General features: G+C 44.3%; 1 long non-coding RNA gene across 1 annotated transcript in view; it reads right to left on the reverse strand.

The window, feature by feature from the left end:
* The window catches only part of LOC121286471, a 68252-nt gene that overhangs the window by 21074 nt on the left and 26970 nt on the right, over positions 1-20208 (reverse strand). The gene's annotated exons all lie outside the window — the stretch shown is intronic.

The raw sequence follows: 20208 nt of genomic DNA on the forward strand, positions 1-20208 counted from the left end.
TTTCAACCTGTTTCATCCCATCTTACTCCCACTTTTAATTTAAAGTAGTTTTTCAGATTAATCTTTTACATACCATTTATTAACTTATACACTTCTATAAGATTACCGATAAGACGCATATTTCCTAGACTGAAAAATTTGAAAGTCTTTCCTCATCATTCAGACCCCCTAACAGCTTTTCTCAGCACTGCCTCCAGCTCCCAAATGCCTCTGTTTCTTGCTGACCCCAATTTGGCGCATAAAAGAGGGTTAATTTTACAGCGGTGGTGCTCCTTTGGCCCCACAAGCAAAGCTTGGGCCTTAACTGCAGCAGAACACTCCACCTCCTAACACCTTCACTCTCCTGATTGCAAGAACCCAGTGAGATGTCATTCAAACACAATCCTAACACTTATCTTCTGTTGGCAGGCTACCTCAGAGCAGGATTCATCCATCGGGAATTGTTGGCCGGCTACCTCCGAACAGGACTCGTCCATCGGGAATTATGCGTGGACTGACTTTTATAATCGACTGTGCCTCATTTTGCCTTGAGTAAGTGGGAAATGAACATGCCAGTGTGTTTCCTTGCAGATTAATATCCAGAACCATTGGGAAGTCAGTGGATTTAGAGGGGCTCCTACCATTTTAATTGCCCCCATATCCCCAGCCAGGTTTCATCCAGGCAGCGGGGGAGTTAAAATTGGGGCCATTGTGTCAATTAATGTTTTCCTGATGCTTATTTATTTGTTTTAATTCACTTACTTTAATCAAGAAATGAAAGTTTTCTGCAAGTTTGAGACAATTAGACTTGACATTTAAAAGTGGAACAAATCAAGTTGGCCACCTCTTAATCCTGAGAGTTGATTTATCATAGAGTTCTGCTGCATTTAATCAGATAGGGAAACAATGGAGTGGAGATTAGTTAGCTTCACTTTTTGTTGTCTTAAAAATGTTTGGTCGCTAGGACAAAGCCAATAGACATTTGGCTCCAGTTGTGATCTGTTTGCCATAATTAGAGCCTGAAAACATGCCCTTCAGTGCCTCTCGCTCAAAGTCTGCTGTACACTTGATGCAGCAAGCAAAACAAAGTAAAACATAGAAAAACAGTCCCTGCGTCCAAGCTGTGGTGTTTTGACTGGAAAATATGAGTGGAAGCAGAGTTTGGATCTTCAGCTCAGGTAACTGGGGCTAGCTTCCAGAGGCTTTGGCCTGGCGATTGTCTACACATGCACATAATCGCACACACACAGACACACACACATTCTTGAACACAAAAACACAAAACACACACACAAAAACACAAGAAAAAGAAACACACTGTTCTGTATTCAGAACCGGGACGCTAGGTAATAGGTCAGACTTGTGAGTCAACAAACAGACCTGACAGCTCAGCTTAAAAATTGGCTTCTAACTTCTTAAGTGAACAGCGAGCCAAGTGAAATTTAAAGGGGCATTGTCTTCATGGAAAGAAATCGTAACTTTTCTTTTGTAAAGAACGATAATTCTGAAAACACTGGCAATCCGTGACAATCAAAATGCTTGAAATACACTAAGATAAAAGCAAAAAAACTGCGGATGCTGGAAATCTAAAACAAAAACAAAAATACCTGGAAAAACTCAGCAGGTCTGACAGCATCTGCGGAGAGGAACACAGTTAACATTTCGAGTCCGAATGACTCTTCATCAGAACGAAGGAAAAATAGAAAAGAGGTAAAATATAAGCTGGTTTAAGGGGGGGTGGGACAGGGAGATGGATAGAGGGCCAGTGATAGGTGGAGATTGCCAAAAGATGTCATAGACAAAAGGACAAAGAGGTGTTGACAGTGGTGATATTAGCTAAGATATGTGATAATGGTGTCATTAAGGGACAGTGAGGAAGTGAGCAAGGGCCCAAACACTCCTTTCAAGTGAAGCAGCGCTTCACTTGCACTTCCCTCAATTTAGTCTACTGCATTCGTTGCTCCCAATGCAGTTTCCTCTACATTGGAGAGACCAAATGCAGACTGGGTGACCGCTTTGCGGAACACCTTCAGTCTGTCCGCAAGCATGACCCAGACCTCCCTGTCGCTTGCCATTTCAACACTCCACCCTGCTCTCATGCCCACATGTCCATCCTTGGCCTGCTGCATTGTTCCAGTGAAGCCCGACGTAAACTGGAGGAACAGCACCTCATTTTCCGACTAGGCACTTTACAGCCTTCCAGACTGAATATTGAGTTCAACAACTTCAGATCATGAACTCTGTCCTCCATCCCCACCCCCTTTCTGACCCCCCTTTTTCCAATAATTTATATATATTTTTCTTTTCCCACCTATTTCCATTATTTTCAAATGTATTTCCGTCCATTGTTTTATCTCTACCTTTTAGCCTATTTCGATCCCTTCCCCCCACCCCACCCCCACTAGCGCTTTCTGTACCTTGCTCGTCTTGCTTTCTACCCTTAATGTCACCATTAGCAAATATTTTAGCTAATCTCACCCCACCAACACCTTTTTGTCCTTTTGTCTATGACATCTTTTGGCTATCTCCACCTATCACTGGCCCTCTATCCAGCTCTACCTGTCCCACCCACAACCACCACCGCCCCCCCCCCCAACACCCTCCCCCCCCCCCCCCCCCCCCCACCCAACCACTTAAATCAGCTTATACTTGACCTCTTTCGAAACGTTAACTGTGTTCCTCTCCACAGATGCTGCCAGACCTGCTGAGTTTTTCCAGGTGTTTTTGTTTTTGTTTGAAATACACAATGGGTCTGGCAACATTTGAATGAGAAAGATAAGTTCAGGTTTTGTGTGGATGCCCTTCATCAGGATGTTTATTATGGGGGCATGTGGGGACGAGGGTCACAAGGACCTTGCATCATTGTTGCAATGTTGAAGGTCACGCTCTCATGAGAAATATCTACTTGGGTGAGTTGCTTGATTGTTGCAGGCCCTGGTGGAACTGCACTCCAGCAAAAAGCTTCAGGAGAGGAGGGGAGACAATTTGCAGAGGTGGGGAAGGGAAAACAAAAGCAAAAGCAAGTGGCATTTGTAAATCATAAGTTGAAGCCTGGGTGTATTTTCCTTTCTTTATGTTGTTATCTTAAACCCCATGAAACATGTCGTGTCAGCCTATTTAATCAGTATAACTGATCTTATTTGAAAACTCTTTTTTTACACCCTCTTGTGGGACTCTTAATCTGCTTTAATTATGAATTAAGATGTAATTAGCGTTTAAGTATTTCTATCTTGCATAAACCATTTACAGCTAGTCAGTTTAATCTAGCCGTGTTAAAGGGGCAGTGTCATCATTCAACAGTGAAATCTTATGAAATGGAATGGCTGTTTGCAGTGGTTGGCACAATGGCTAGTATGTTAATGGCTAGTGCACCTGTCACTAATTGAAATATTGAAGCAGTGGCAGGCAAGCTGAAAACTCTACTTCCGTAATCTTCCCAGTTGAGACAAGCTGTCTAGTCCATAATGTTAAAGCTGGCATTCCATCATGACGTGTATCATAAAAGGGATTTGTCTTGAGCTTGATATTGGGCCAAAATTTCTGGGTAACTCAAAGTCTGGTGAGGAAGGCCAGGAGTTAGATTATTGTGCACCGCAGTCCTCCAATGACAAATTAACACCAAATGTTGCTGGAACATTGATGAGAATACGCCATAGCAAGCACACATGAGTGCAGGCAATGACTTCTTTCTGTAGGGAGATGGAGTCCCCAACATGTGCTGTTTGCTGTCAGGGAACATTACTATTTAAGAGAATAGTCTCCCACCATTAATAAACAAAGCTGGTGCTTATTCAAATTGTACTCCATGTAGATATAAATGATAATAGCAAAATCCTAATTTATGTATACACAATTCCAGGGGATTCCTTTTTCTTGTGAGCATGACGTCAAACTAAAGTTGGTGTTTCATTTGGTAGATTTCAATAGAATTTACAATAAAAAATATATGCAGCTATCAGAAAATTCAATCCACAACAAACAATGCAAGAAAAATTACAAATCCAGTGAAATTATCCTGTAGTGATAACTTTACAAGCTTACACTTAGGTGCTTACTCTGAAGCTGTAAACAGCATGTTAACATCAAAACCATATTAGTTAGCAAGCATTGGTTCTAAATTAATATACTTTTTTTTTCTTTAGAATGGTAATAGCCAAGGACCAAGGAACCTGTGGTTTCGAAGACTGTGCAAATATTCAGAAATCAACCATTGCGAAAGCTTATTTGCAAATGCCGATTACTTTATTTACTGTCAACATTATCACTGGGAGAGGTTTATGTTAATCTCGTGGGGCCTCCGGCAGCAGGTGACAATAGGAGAGGGCACCGAGCAGGAAAACTGGTTGGCCCAATGGGGCCTTCCCTGCAGGGAGCAGTGTCTTTGGCAAGCTGAGGGGCAGAGCCAGGTGCCATGAGGTGAGGGAGAAAGCAGCAAGGATGAGGCTAGGACTTGTAAGTTGTAGTGTGGCAGGAGGCTAGGGCAGCTTGAAGCCCCTTATGATGTCTAAGGAGCCAGGAAGGGATGTTGATGTAATCAGACCGACTGGCGGCACCCTTGAGTCTGAGAAGCCTTATGGAGGGAGAGGGGAGGATGACTGCAGCCAGGAGCCGGGCAGCAGAACAAGACTGGTGAGTCACTGTGTTCAGAAGCCGAGGCCCTGAATAGGGCAGAGATTTGGAGCATTCGCTGTGAATATTCTCTGTAAATAGTTTGTTCCTTGAAGCTCAACTTTCCCTTGGAAGTTGACACAGCTTTGATGCCAGTGGAATAAACAAACCTTGTTTTATAACCTTCATGCAGTCTGTGCTTAAATCGCATGTTACATTCAGAATTATTAAGTTTTTAATAAGTATCTCCCCATTTTGCACAGGCTTAATATTCCTGTTATTATATCAAACATACTTGGCTTAGCAGCCTCATTCTTTATTGGCTAGGTACAGTGACAATCACATTGATGTTAATTCAGCAAACTTGACTTCACTTTTGATTTTAGTGGTGAGTGGACCATTATAATTGGAAGTTCGCTTGTTTCAGTGGGAGAAACAGCAATAGCCCAACAGTCTCAGGAAATTATGAAGGAGTATAAACAATAACAAATGTCATTGGCTAACATCACCCACTCTAAGTGTGCCCAAGCTTATCTGTTGCTAAAACTCTCATCCATGTCTTTGTTACTTCCAGACTTGACAATTCGAGTGTGGTCCTGGCTGACCTCCCATTTTCCACCTTCCTTAACCTTAACTCATCCAAACCTCTACTGCCCATATCCTAACATACCAATTCCCAGTTGTCCATCAGCCCTGTGCTCACTGACTTACAATAGCTCCTAGTCTAGCAATGTCTCGATTTCAAACTTTGCATCCTTGTTTTCAAATCCCTCCATGGTCTCTCCCTTCCTTATGCTTGTAATCTCCTCCAGCCCTCCAACCCTTCGAAATATCTGCACTCCTCCAATTCTGACCTCTTGCATATCTCTCATTTAATGCTGCACTATTGGTGGTCGTGCCTTCAGGGGCCTAGGCCCTAAAGATTGGAATACCCTCCCTTAATCTCACCATCTCAGTTCCTCTCTTTCCTTCTTTAAGGTGCCCTTTTAAAGAGCATCTTTGCCAAGCTTTGAACCACTTTGCCAAGCTTTGGACTTCTACCCAGAGATCCCTTTCCATGTCTAGGGAACAAATTCTGTTTGATAACCCTCCCTTGAAGCACATAGGGATGTTTTAGTATGTTAAAGGTGCTATTAAATATGTCATGCGCTCTGAATGGACAACCCCCAAAGATAAGCTCTATAGTGAGCTTTGGCTATTTGCACAAATCCAACAAATTGCCCACATCTGTGATACAAGGAGGTCCCCTTCCGAGACTTCAAGTTGACTGGGATTGGGAAGTCCCAGCAAGCCCTTGCTGTTGACCAGAGTGGGTGGAGACAAACAGTCATGAAGGGCGTGGAAAAAACCAGAGAACAAAAGAAATAAAAAGATGGTGGAAAACATAACCTGCTTAAAGGAAAAAAATCATCAGTCGGACTCGGGACAATGCTATTCATCTGTGGAAGGGATTACCACTCATTAATCGGCCTCGACTGCCACAACAGACAATCTTTAATACAGAAGTGACATACACTCTGGGCACAGTCCATCATCTCCCAAGACGGATTGTTGTTATTTACATTACAATTTCCTGCTTTTATTGAGCCTTGCGCCATTATAATGGAGCAGGACCCCAGGGAATTCTGGGTCACTGTCTTTCATCCCTCCCACAATTTTCTTCCCTCTTCCCTTGAAGATGTGGTCCATTGAATCTTACTATGATACTGTCCCTGAAAGACCACTGGAACATCACCTAAATAGTAATTCTATATTTATGAGCGGAGGCAGCATCGTAGGATATTTGGGGGAAGAGTTGGGGGATAGGAGGAATGAGTGGCACTATAGCAAAGCCTGGTCCTGTCCCCTTCTGATGTCTACACACATGCACTTTCTAGCAGAGATCGCTGGATAGCACTTGTTGTAATATGCCTTTAAGGGATTGCAGCATAACATCACTAGAAAGGAACATCACTGCGATCCAGTCTTAGTTTCACTTTTCCTATAGCAGAGCACACAACACACAGCTTTGCTGCTGATGTGTCTTCATGCTTTCTTTCCACTTAAATATGTTCATGTGCCTAGAATTAATAAATAAACCCACAACATGTTTGCACAATCCCTTTTTTTTATTTTATACTTTCATGAGATGTGAGCATCACTGGCAAGGCCAGCATTTGTTGCCCTTCCCTAAATGCCCTTGAATTGAATAGCTTGCTACGCCATTTCAGAGGGCAATTAAGAGTCAACCACATTGCTGGTTTAACAGAGGGTGAGCTAAAGGATCCTCAAAAGATATGGACTACATTGGAAGGCCAGTTCAGAATCAAGTTAAACTTCTGTATTCATCAACAAGACTTCATGTCATGTCGACAACAGCCTATAGGATGCATAGACCACTTCATCAGCAGATGCACAGAAAAGGTTATGTACTGTGATTTTTCAAATGCACCGCTAATAGACAGAAATGTTGAGTTGGTGATCGCAGCCATTCCCAAGGAAGTGTTCCAGAAAGATCTGCTAGACAAGCCCAAAAAGTATAGCATCGAAGAGCTACTCAAGGATGGATGCAAGTACAAAGTGATCCTTGCAAGTTGATGAAGCTTATAGGTCCTAAGCACAATGCTAACTGTTGACGCACTCACCAGGACATCTAAACCTAGCAAGACATGTGGAAGGTGTGGCTGTCTGCATGCACTAAGGAAATGTCCAGCTTTCCAACAATTTTGTGAGGCATGTGGCAGAAAGGATCATTGGCAGCAGCAGTGCAGTCGAACAAAGGCTGTTGCAGCTTCAAAGAGCCGTGCATGATCCAAACACTGTGTACAAAGATACCTTCAAGTGATAAGAATCCAGTATCCTGTCGGAAACATATACATGAGGTGATTTACAAACGAGAAAATGATGATGATGTGCACGACGAGATGAAGGGCAGTGAATACAGGTTGCACACTGTCATCTCATGGAATATATAGATAATGTTACACTGTTCAAAATGTTCATCAAGATTCAAATGATCTCCCCTAAGAAAGTTGGCATCTACCCATTATTGGTCAAGATTGACATGGGGCAAGTGCCAATATACTACCCCTGTGAACTCTAAAAGATGTTTGCACAGACATGGAGGGCCAGGGAAAAACCTACTGCTGTGCAACTTTCAGCGTACATTGGTTCACTCAGTCCACACACAGGACCCATAGCCCTGGAGTGCAGGGATAATACATCCCCTTGTGTGCCATAGATATTCTACATTGTGGAGACTAAAGTCCCACCGATCGTAGGTCTACCAGCCTGTCATGATCTTTCACTAGTGACAATTCATGGAATCAGTCAGAACTCATATGGCAGATCAATCTCAGAAACTACTCCTATCGCCTCAGTTCACAACCTAACATCCAAACATTCAGAACGTTTCAACAACAGCACTCAGATCTTGAACTGATTTTCTGATTCCAAATCCAGCAGTGCTGAGCTGAGGCCAATTGTAGCATGGCCTGATAGCGATTGGTAAATTCAACACCAACTCCAGACCTGCCTAGTCTGTACCTCTCAGCCATATGTCCGGCAGTGCCCTTTGACCCAGCACCCTTGGGAGGGTTTGAGCAATACTTTCTTGTGGACAGAAAATACATTTTAATATCAGATAAGATGGTGCGTAACAAAACTTCCCGCATTTTATCTGTTTTGACCCGGTCATGTTTCCGATTGATCAAATGAGCTGAGGATAACTAGCAGGGAGCTTCTCTCCTCAATACTGTCACACAGACTGTGCCTTACAGTAAAGCTCTTACAGATATGATCCCAGCGCTATTTACACGAGCAGTAGCTGGATGTGACATTCACTTATAAAATCCAAATATTTTTTATTATCATATTTGGAGTAATCCAAAGTAAATACATTTCTGGGAAAAATTGTGACAACTATCAAAAAATGATTTAACTGTGGGCTTTCATACTGGGTTTTTTGTGTGTCAGTTTAATATCAAGCGATGGTCAAATCCTTGGACGAAGAAGGAATTAACAGTTTGCATGCTGTCTGGTAAATTAATTGCCATAAAGACTCTTAAAGGTAAAACTGTCAGGTTCCTAATTCAACTGAGTTTGGCATCAGCTGATGCCTTCCCCCCTTTTTCTAGAAGGGCTTGGACAATGAGGAGGGGGGAGGGGTACCAGGCAAGCTCTGCAGGAAGGATGAGCTAATCTAAAATCCATCAGACTTTTCCTGCTATTTCTTTCCATCCCTCATTTCACCTCGGCCAGAATTGGATGAGCACTGCATTACTGGCTGGCTGACTCGCAGTATAAATTGCACTGCCTTGCGTTGCAAAAGGTCAAGTCCGGGTACTTGATGAAGTGGATTGACCTATTGAATAGCGCTTCACTCCACTTAGTCTTGGCCAATAGCATTGTGGCAGGGATTGAAAGCACAGCTCGTGAAACGCTGCACGGGATTAAATGTTCCGTTTGGTATGTGAGAAAAGCTGAGAGGGAGAGAGAGCAGCAACATAAGGAAATTAAGGTTCTGACTGTGTGATGCGGAAGCAAGATCAAAACAACATTAATCTACTAGTCATCCTTCTCCTGAAATTGCTATCTTTTGCTATGGTGCCATTTACCCAACTACCTGTTTCTCATCTCTGAGTTAGATGGTATATGCTGGCATAATAATTCACTATGGCCAGTTAAGCTTGATCATGTCCGCAGCCAATATCCATACATTTTTTTATTCTTTCACGGGATGTGAGCATCAATGGCTAGGTCAGCATTTATTGCCCAGTCCTAATTGCCCTTGAGAAGGAGGTGGTGAACCGTTTTCCTGATCTGCTGCTGTCCATGTAGGTATACCTACAGTCCTGTTAGGGAGGGAGTTCCAGGATTTTGACTCAGCGACAGTGAAGGAACGGTAATATAGTTCCAAGTCATGACAGTGTGTGACTTGGAGGGGAACTTGCAGGTGGTGGTGTTCCCATGTGTTTGCTGTCCTTGTCCTTCCATATGGTAGTGGTCGGGGGTTTGGAAGGTGCTGTTGAAGGAGCCTTGGTGAGTTCCTGCAGTGCTTCTTGTAGATGGTACACATGGCTGCCATCACTGATGGTGGGACTGAATATTGAAGGTGGGGGATCTGGTGAAAATCAAGCAGGTTGCTTTGTACTGGGTGGTGTTGAGCTTGTTGACTGTGTTGGAGCTGCACTCATTCAGACAAGTGTTGGAGTATCGCATCACACACCTGACTTGTGCCATGTAGACAGTGGGCAGACTTTGGGGAATCAGGAGATGAGTTACTTGCCACCTATCAGCCCAAACCTGGATATTGTCCAGGTCTTGCTGAATATGGGTATGGGCTGCTTCCGTGTCTGAGGAGTCACAAATAATACTGAATATTGTGCGTTATCAGCGAACACCCCCACTTCTGACCTTACGATGGAGGGAAGGTCATTGATGAAGCAACTGAAGATGGTTGGGCCTAGGACACTACCCCAGGGAACTCCTGCATCATTGAGGATGGGGATATTTATGGAGCCTCCTCCTCCAGTGAGTTGTTTAATTGTCCACCACCATTCACCACTGGATGTAGCAGGACTGCAGAGCTTAGATCTGATCTGTTGGTTGTGGAATCGCTTAGTTCTGTCTATCAGATTTGGTTTACACTGTTTAGCAAGCAAGCTGTCCTGTGTTGTCACTTCACCAGGTTGACACCTCATTTTTAGGTATGCCTGGTGCTGCTCCTGGCATGCCCTCCAGTACTCTTCATTGAACACATGCACTTTCCCACAAGGATGGGCAGAAGGACAGAAGTGGAGGTGGGGTGCTGGTGACATGGCGGACACTCGATAGCAATCAGGAGCAGGATCCTTGATTCCTCCCTAGGCCAGTGGCACTAGGATGAACAGCTGCCCTGGATCAGCACAAAGCAGGAATTAAGACTGGGAATCTTCTGGGTGATATGATTCAGTGACATACCAGGAATCCCCTAGCATCTTTAGCCAATAGGGGAACAACATTATACATTGAAGAGGTCAATGGCCCTGTCAGCAGTTTCATATTTCTAACTGACTACTTTCTCATTGAACCAGATACTCTCTTGTATCAGATCATGCGGAGAGCCCCAAACTGTCCTTTCTAATAAGCCCCTTTTGAAGCATTTAACTGGAGAAGATCAGAAACCACTTTTCTTCAAATCGGAAGAACTCTTTGTGAAATGTTTGCTCGGTGGTGCCGGAAGGAACACAATAAAATACTAAGGATGTAAAATTTAGATGTGTATCACAGTCTCCATTGGTGCTATAGAAGCCAAAGGCTCTCCTAGTGAGGTGTGTTGCACCACCAGCTGCTTCTGGCACAGCCTGCACGGTGCCCAATGCTGAGAAGGACATTCGCACAGGCATTCCCCTCAGCTCCACCAGCTGATGCGGCACTCTGCCAGTAAACATGGACCACACAGGCCCATTGTACTCCTTCATTTGTCACTCGTCACAGAACAAGCTCCAAGAGGGCCCCAGCGCTAGCGTTACTTAAAATGTCAGGCACCCAGCCCTCCGGTAAGGTAATTTAGAATAGCTTCTGCTAAAATGAAGTCCTTGGAAGTACTCTGGAGCGTTGTTGGAGATGTTGTGATGAGTTCTTGGATTTGACAGAAAGTTTTGCTGCATCCTCACAGGGATGGCAGAGGATTTGTTTACCTGCCCACGCAATGGCTACAATAGGTAGGGGAGCTGCAGCTGCAGCGCCTCTGGATCTGCAGCACGATATGGAGATGGAACAGAAGCTGCAAAGAGTGGAAGTTCAGTGTGATACCCTCTGCCATGTTGGAGCTCCTTGATAGCCTGACAGGCCAGCCAACTCACCCACAGTCTTGGTGTGCATGCCTATTCAGCACTCCCCTGTATCTCACTTCATTGATGTCCTCATCTGACTTCCCCTGGAGCAGAACTTGTCTGCGACTTTGCCCTCTGGTAAGCTAGCACACAAACTATCCTTTGCTCTGGCTTGTTTGTAGCTCACTCATGACCAGGAAACTGACTGATTGTGGATCCCAAATCTATATTAGCTCCCAAGGTGTGTCCAGTGCCAGTATCAGAACTGGTGGCTGCAAGTGTCAAAACCAGTGATGGGACCTCTTCATTAGTATTGTGCTGCAGCTCTTGCTCCTCCTCCTCCTGGGGCTACTGTGCCTGGGCAGATGACACTTGTTGAAGGAGAGAAAACACACTGTATTCCTCAATGGTTTCAGTAACGTCAGATGCCACAAGCTCCATCACAAATGGCCCTACAATACGGAGAATTCTCTGCTCCATAGGAGATGCAGACGTCCTTGTCCCCTGCCGATTCTGCTTTGCTCCCTTCTATTGTGGGCCACCTTATCCTGTAAGACAGACAGCAGAATGTCAGTGATTGTGCTGCTCTGCGCTTTGGCAATGTGCCTGTCAAAGTTCAACACGAATATACAAAATAGGAGCAGAAATAGGCCATTCAGCCTGTCGAGCCTTCTCAACAATTCAGTGAAATCATGGCTGATCTGTTTGTGTTTTGAGTTCTACCTTCTCATCTATCCCCAATAACCTTTGATTCCCTTGCTTAGCAAGAATCTATCAACCTCTACTTTAAAAATATTCAGTGACCGTCTGCTGAGGCAGAGAGTTCCAAAGTCTCACAACCCTCTGATAGAAAAGAAATTCTACTCATCTCTGACCTATAAGGCAACACCTAATTTTAAAACAGTGCTGCCCCACCTAGTTCTGGACTCACCCACAAGAGGAAACAACCTTTCCACCTCCACTTTGTCAAGACCATTCAGCATCTTATATAATACTTATTGCTGGAGGTATGTGGAAAGGTCAGGATTGAGATGTGAAGCTGGCATCATTGTGGGGTGTTTGAGGGGAGATGTGGAGTATCTGGAATCTAAGCATGAATCCTGAGTGTCAGGGAGTGCTGATGGGTGAATGATAGGGGCCTGGTGTATTAAGCAGCCTGGGAGGTTGATGGTGTGGTAAAACACATTCCCTGAACTTCACCTTGTGAAACCATTATGCTTCTTGTGGCAATGCTGCCAGGTCCTCAGGGCCAGAAGCGTGGAATTGCGCTCCCTAGCCACCTGGCCCCTGTCCCTTCTGATGCTGGTCTTTGAGGGTGCCCTGCATCCCCCCCATCTACCCCCACCTCCCCCCACCCTGCAAAATCAAGTCATCTTCCCTCCTGGTGACCTCCAGTGAAAGGTCTCTGGCATCATATCCATGAACCTGGAATCCTCTTCTGCCCTGGCATTCTATTTTCCATGATTGCAATTGCAGCCATAGAATTCAGCAGCCTTCTGTAACGCAGTGTAGCCTTCTTTTAAGAGGAACAGACTGCCTTTAAGAGAAGCAGGCTGGCTGTACCACGTGCTATTCGTACAATACCACTAAGTTCAGAGACAGCTGACAGCATGGACCGGGCTCAGACCAACTCTACAATCAGGTCAATGAAGTGGCAACAGCAAATTTGCGTGCTTCCAACTTCCACCTCCATGGGTGTGGGCTAGTGAATCTTGACCTGCTACTCAAAAAATAGCACGGACCAATTTTTACTCCTAAGATTCAAAACTGGCAGCCAATGGCAGGAAATCCTCCAAAAATTAAATATTGTAATTTGAGTGAAGGTCAGCACTTTTGAATGCACTAGGTCTATTGTTTAACTACCTCTAATTAGATTAATTGTGCCAATCTGTCAGCTTGGGAACATCCAATATAATTCTGCCTTGACAAGCCAAAAAAAAAAATGACATTTGATGCAACATCTTGAAACAAAGGTTTCATGTTATAATTGAGCAAAGTTTGTGCAATAAAAAATATTCACTCTCCCGGTGGCCTAATTGGTAAAAGATACCATTCAGAAGCTCCTTGATTTCAGTACTAGTCTGTGCTCATCCAGCTGATGGGAGCCAGGGTAGCAGTACAGGCATTGCGGCTGGTTTCATTGTCCCTGGGTTAGACAGAGGGAAAAATAATCGCCCAGTTTCCCTGCTTCTAATCACCGCCCAATGATCTCTGCCGGAAAATGTGTGTGACCGGATGGGGAGAGGATCAGACTCAATGACGATGATCTGGGGAGGAATACCCTGTTGTTGCTGCTTGGACTTGAAGGGTGGTCAGTTGGATGGGGTGCTGAGGGTTGTCAGAGTCTGCAGCACGATCCTTCAGCAAGGGCTCAAGGCCTCCATGTCTTCAGGAGTGATGGGAAAAAGAAATGGGGAGAAAGAGATTTTAAGAAGGTACCCAACACCTCTTAGCAGTTCTGCATTAAATGCTTGATGCCATGGATCACGTGAAAAGTTGGCAGAGACGCTCTGTGCTGCTAGTACTATCAGCACATCAGAAAGAAGGAACTTAAATGGCCCCTATTAATAACTGTCCACAAATGGTGAGCCTTAATTGGTGAAGTAACGATTAGCTAATTAATGGGCCAGGAATTGACCGTTGTTATGCACTGATGCAGCTGATTACAATTTAATGGCTCATGAATAGTTCAACTTCTTTGTTCCTGTTTCAGTTTAAATTGCTTCTTTGGGACAATTCACTTTCATTGTGAAAATAATGGTGGACCTATGTCTAACCCAATATTCTTCATACTTTTTCCCCTCTTTCAGTATCTCCTGCTTCAGTTAGCCCCTTTATACATACAAGGATTTTTGGTTAACAAGTCAGAAATTTCAAATAGCAACAAAGAGTGGAGCAGCAATTAAGGGAGTCATTTACATCTTAAAATCTCTCTGAAGGCTCTCTCAGATCTTTGGGTGCTAACATTATAATCAATCATGCTTTCTGCAGTGTTATCGTTTACCAGAATTCACCCTGGACAATATTGTCAGCCTCTCGAGAGCTGCTTAAGTTGATAGGCTAGTTTCATATCCTCAACCTCCCCCATGTTTAAGCTGGTCGGTTGATGTCCTACACTCAGCATCTACCATTACCGGTAAACATAGTGTTCTATTGCCCTAATCTCAGTTTCTCCCAATCTGACTCTTTCGCCAGTCACGAGAAACAATTCGGTATGTTGTTATTTTTCCTTTGAGCTGGTTGAAATTGGGACACTCACGTATACACAAATGTAAACCCACTTAGACGCCTGAACTGAAATTGTGATACATGCTTCTGCATGTCCAGAATGAAGTATATTAATTCTCTGTTTGCTGTCCTCCATAAACTTCAAGATGAGCTGATTTGAGTTGGCCCAAGTCGTGTGGAATGCCAGAGGTGGCGGCTGCGGCTAAGGGCGGTGCCAGGCGTCGAAGAAGTTGCTGACTAAAGTCACCAAGAAGCTGCCCAAGAAGTGGAGGAAATCTCGTAAGCAGAGCTACCCCACTTACATGTACAGGGTGCTGACTCAGGTCCACCCTTGCACCAGGGTCTCGTCCAAGGCCATGAGTGTTTTGAATTCCTTCGTGGTTGACATTTCTGGATGCATCGCCTCCGAGTCCTCGCATCTTATTCACTACAACAAGTGCCACACCATCTCAGCCAGGGAGATCCAGAGTGCCGTCTGCCTTATGCTGCCAGGGGAACTGGCCAAACACGCTGTCTCCGAAGGCAGGAAAGTGGTCGCCAAATACACCAACTCAATTTAGGTCAATCAGTCTAAAGATTGTAAACTTCAATATGTCCAAAACTATGCTGCACCTAACCTATCCCACACTAAGTCCTGCTGTCCCATCATCCTTGTCCTCATTGAAACCTAATGCTTTAAACTGAAAATCTGTGGCCTACTGTTTAAATGTCGGGATGGACTCAACCCACTCTGTCTCTGCAATCTATTCAAGATATATATTCCCTCTGAAATGCTTTGTTTTACAGAATTTTGTTCTTCTCCCACCACCCCACCCACCCCACCCCCACAACCAAACCTCACCCCACCCCCCAACCAATTTCATTCAACCACCAATAGAGTTTTCAGTTGCCTGAGTATATTCTTTCGAATTATCTCCATCAACTCCCCCCTCTGCCTCCCTCTGTTCCTTTAAGAACCTCTTCAAAACCCAACAATCTGACCAACTATTTGGTCTCCTCTCCTAATCATTGTCTCCCTGGTTCAGCATCCTTATGTCTTTCTATACTGTAATGCGCTTTGGGAGCTGTTTCCACATTAAAAGCACTACATAAATGCAAGTTATTGCTGTTGTTGAGCACTCAGTCAGCATGTGTTACTGTGTAAGTTGCCCCTGTGGAGCGATTTCAATAAGATGCCCAGGCTGAAGAGGAAAATACAGTTGGAAACTTCACAACAGAGAATTTGCTGGTTTGAAAATTGCTGTCTGCAGTCGCCATAAACATTGATATATAAACCAACCTTGAAACAGGGTGGATGGGAACAGAGGTTTACACTTGGAGGAGGGAAGACTGACTGAGAACTGCCATTCATTCTCAAGTCGAGGCTCAAGTGGTCACTCTTGGTGCGATTTGAGAAAATGACTGTCAGCAGGTTATTGCCTGTGAGAAGCATCATAAGCTGAACTTGAACTTGTCCTCACCCACAAACGTCCACATTTTAATGGAGGGTTGGGGGTGGGGGAGAGGTGGTGGGATGGGGGTGGTCAATGGACAGTGTCATTGCCATCAACTGATTTATCCCCTAAGCCAAGAAATGTCAAAACCATCTATAGTATCTCTAACGCCACCTGGAGGAGGTCAGCTAATTCAGTACCAGAGGGTTGAATTTGGGATCCTCTTGGTCCATACCACACTTGGTGGTGCATTTACCTACCGAACCTCCAAGAAGTACAATAATATTAAAATAAAAGCAAAATGCTGGAAACACAATACATAGCTCTGTTTAATATAAGGTTTCTAAAAAAAGACAGCAACATAAATTTCAAGATCAAATTGCCTTTAGCATCCTGTCTTCCCTCTTTCCCCAAATCCACATTGATAAGGTTTTAATTCCTTCCAATTTGCATCGTGCAGTCAGCTAACAATGAGAATCGGGGGTGGGGAGGCTGCGTGGGGTGGAGGGGATAAAAAGCTGATTAGAAATTTTTAAAGGAGGCTGGTTCGATGATGCCTTTGGGGTCACCTCTGTTTGCGAAGGGGTTATCTCCCCTGTTGTAGTTTACGAACAGAGAAGAAAAAAGGTGAGGCTGAGATGAACTCATTAGAGGATTTTATTGTGTAGATCGAGCAGGCTCCTCGGCGGGGGCCTAAATATGATGTAAGGGGGCTTTTAGGTCTATTAAGAATTGCCTGACCGAGGATGGCAGCCAAATGATGATGATGAAATTAAAATTCAGTCCCAGCAGAAGGTTGGAGTGATTCAGCTAGCACCGCTCTGCATCGATCTGTTCCAGCATTTGACTTTCAACCATGACAAAACTGTGGGTAAATTAATTGTTCTTCAGGATATTAGGCATCAGACTCCATTAATCCTCTTTGCAGTGTGATGCTACATGAATACTAATCAACACGAAGAGCTGCTGGCTCCTCTCACTCTCTCCTTCAGTCTTCAGTCTGATCCAAGCCCAGTGTTGGTCTATTTTTCAAGAAGGAATTTTAACAGCAGAAACAAGATATTTTCAAAAGGCAATCTTAAGGCCATGAGTTATTTACAACACTGAGTTGGACTGATTTTGTTCTGAAATCATCCTCATTTCCACTGTGGAGAAAGGGAAGTCCTTCCTGACTGTAGAAAGGTTGCCAATCAATACACAGCCTCGAAGTGGCTCAAAAATGAATGAACTTGGATCAAACGTTTTGGAGTAACGTGCCCTGTCACATTTAGACAGGCTCTGGTTTACGGGTGGGATTCAAGCTGGCACACTCCTGGCCACTCTGCGGAGCTTGGGCGGCGCAAGGCATTGCAGGGACTGTCCTCGCTGCACGAAGCTGTGGAGTAGGAGACAGGTTCTCCCCATATCGAGCAGCATTTCTGTCTGTTGGCAGCATCACCAGCTCCACATTGACTGTACCGCTGAGATAAATGTGCCCTTGTTATTATTTCACAGGCACACAAAGTGGAGACAGAGCCAGGAGACAGCAGTCTACACAAGCACTGTAAAATACCAACTTGACATCCGATGTACTTAGTTTAATTGGTTAAAAAGCAAATTGTCTCCCTAACATCCTCCATGCCTCTAATGACACAGGCTATTGTACAACCTGACCAAATTAAAAAGCCGCAAACATCCAGTTTTCCCAGGCAGCGCAATAATAGGAAGAATTCAAAAGAAAACAGCCTTAAACCACATGTTATGCAGTTACTCAGGTTTTGCCTGATGCCATCAGAGCATCCTGCATGTGTGATAATGTTGTAATATGAATTAAACCTGCGATTTGTGTATTTAATCCCACTGCAGGTGGCCATGGCAGCAGAGTGTTTAGACATCGATATTTGGCATGCATATGGGCTTTACAGGAGGCTGTCATCTGAACCCTGCCAAGGGCAGTTTGTTGTAAAATTAAAGTAAATAGGCACATTTGATTCAGTTCGGATTGATGTAATCTGGTCAATTATAGATATAGCCCTCCTCGAAAGGTGGGTTTTGAGTGTTGAGGAGAAGTTTTGTCACACACTTCCTCACACCCAACACCCACCACCCTCACCCCCACCCCCACCCCATCTTTCACAAGTATTTCTCCCCATCTCTTCTGAAGGCACTGCCTCCTTGCTGGGATATAGTTCCACACGAGATGGTAACCCTCATTCTTCACGAGCTTAGACAGCAAGTATGTGCCAGCTATTCCATCACAGAGGATTTCACAGCTGAGCTTGATCCTCTTTTCCCATTTATACACAGGCCGACCTTCGAGCCAGATAGTAATCAGGATTAAGAAATCTTTCTGATTTTTATACCCATCTTCCGGAGTGCAGGACTACCGAGGCATGTTGTAACATTACAAATCCCTCTACAACGAAGATCAGCTAGCTCAAATCAGGACTGGAACCTTATAGGCCTGTAATTCACTGAGTAGGCCATCTACTCATTGACAATGTACATCATAAATCACAAGTACATCATTTAGTGGGACAGTTAGTGAATATTATAACTTTCATTGAAAGATGCGCATTGAGTTGGATTCTGAAACGTCACAAATCGACACTGCACTCACAGCTACACCAGACCCAGAATTTGAAGCTTAAAGGAAGAATTAAAGAAAATAATTGCTAGGTTCTTTTTTCAAATGATTCCCCTGTTTCCTTGTCTGTTTTGTGTCAGGCTTTCAAACTAGGTTGTGCTGTTGAGCTGGATATTTGGCTCTTTGGAATCTGAAAGAACCTCTTTGCAGAGGAGGAGCTGCAGTAATGGAGTGATTATTTATTCTCATTTCCGAGTCGTATACACTTCCACCTGATTTCGGGCTAAATGTGCTGTTAGTTAATTAATGTCTATGTAACAGAGAAAAAAACAAACAGAAAATCTTTAACATCTACTGGTGCCTTAGATTAACATAATCCCAATATCCTTCACTCTATGAAAAGACAGAGAGCTTTGTGTTAACACCTTCCTCCCCACCCCCAGCCCCTCTCTGCATCTCCACTGTTAGAATTGAGACTCATTGCAGTTTTCTGACCTGAAAGCGATTGATCTCCTTACTACTCTCAGTCATTCCTGTCCACTACAATTGTCAGGCTTTTAAAACCCAAGAGAGGCGTCAGCTGATTACTATGACCTGATTTAACTAACCCTGTTTGACCTTAGTCCACCTTGGTTTCCATTAAAAGAAGTTCTGGCCAGGTGTCAGCTCCCTTAAATCTAGAAGGTTAACTCCCGCTCTGATGAAAGGTCATTGACCTGAAAGGTTAACACTCTGTTTTCTCTCTCTCTCTCTCTCCCCAAAGATGCTGTCTGACCTGCTGAGTGTTTACAGCATTTTTTTGTTTTTATTTCAGGTTTCTAGCATCTTCTGCACTTTGCTTTTGTTAATGCTCCTAACAGTGAGATTCTCACAAAGGAAGTAGGGGGGATTGCCCGGTCCCATTGGCGGTGGGCATCATGGCGGGCATGAGCGGACAATATGGTAAGAAGGCCAAAAATCGGTTTAACGCTGTTGTGAAAGCAATTTACGATCATCCACTCTGCCCGTCAATGGCGGGCCACATTTCCCATTGCCGCACATAGGGAAATAATTTAATTACTTTAGCTTCTCATCATAAGCCCTGCTTGCCGGAATCATCTCCCCATGTGAAAGTTACCACCCACATTGGTGTGACTTCCAAATGGCATGCTTCATGACTGCCTATAAAAGGCATGCACCTGGTGACTTGAACTTCGAGGTGAACTTGGAGGTGAGTGCACACAACCTTGCACAGCGCTCATAAGCATAGCCCATAGGACAGCGAGGAAGAAGTGCCGCACTTTCGAGTGTCCATAGGCAAGTCGCTTTATCCCGGCTGGCTTTGAGTGCGGTGCGAGGGTAAGGGCTCCAATGCGAGTCAGGCCGGGCTGGGGGGGGAGGCAAGGCAGCACAGATTGAAGGAAGTACACAAACACATGTTGCGGGGGGTGAGGGCAGTGGGGGTGACAGAAGTGGCCAACACTTGGAAAAGCTTGTCAAAAGTGAGCATTCTTCCACAGCTGAGATTGTTCAGCAGCAGCTCCATTGACATGCTTGGAGTCGGGCCTCTGAAGCTTTTCTGCTCATCCATTAAATTCTAGTTAATTTAAAAGATCAAATA

This window comes from Carcharodon carcharias, chromosome 13 (genome assembly GCF_017639515.1).
Source record: "Carcharodon carcharias isolate sCarCar2 chromosome 13, sCarCar2.pri, whole genome shotgun sequence".
In the NCBI taxonomy this organism is placed as follows: Eukaryota; Metazoa; Chordata; class Chondrichthyes; order Lamniformes; family Lamnidae; genus Carcharodon; species Carcharodon carcharias.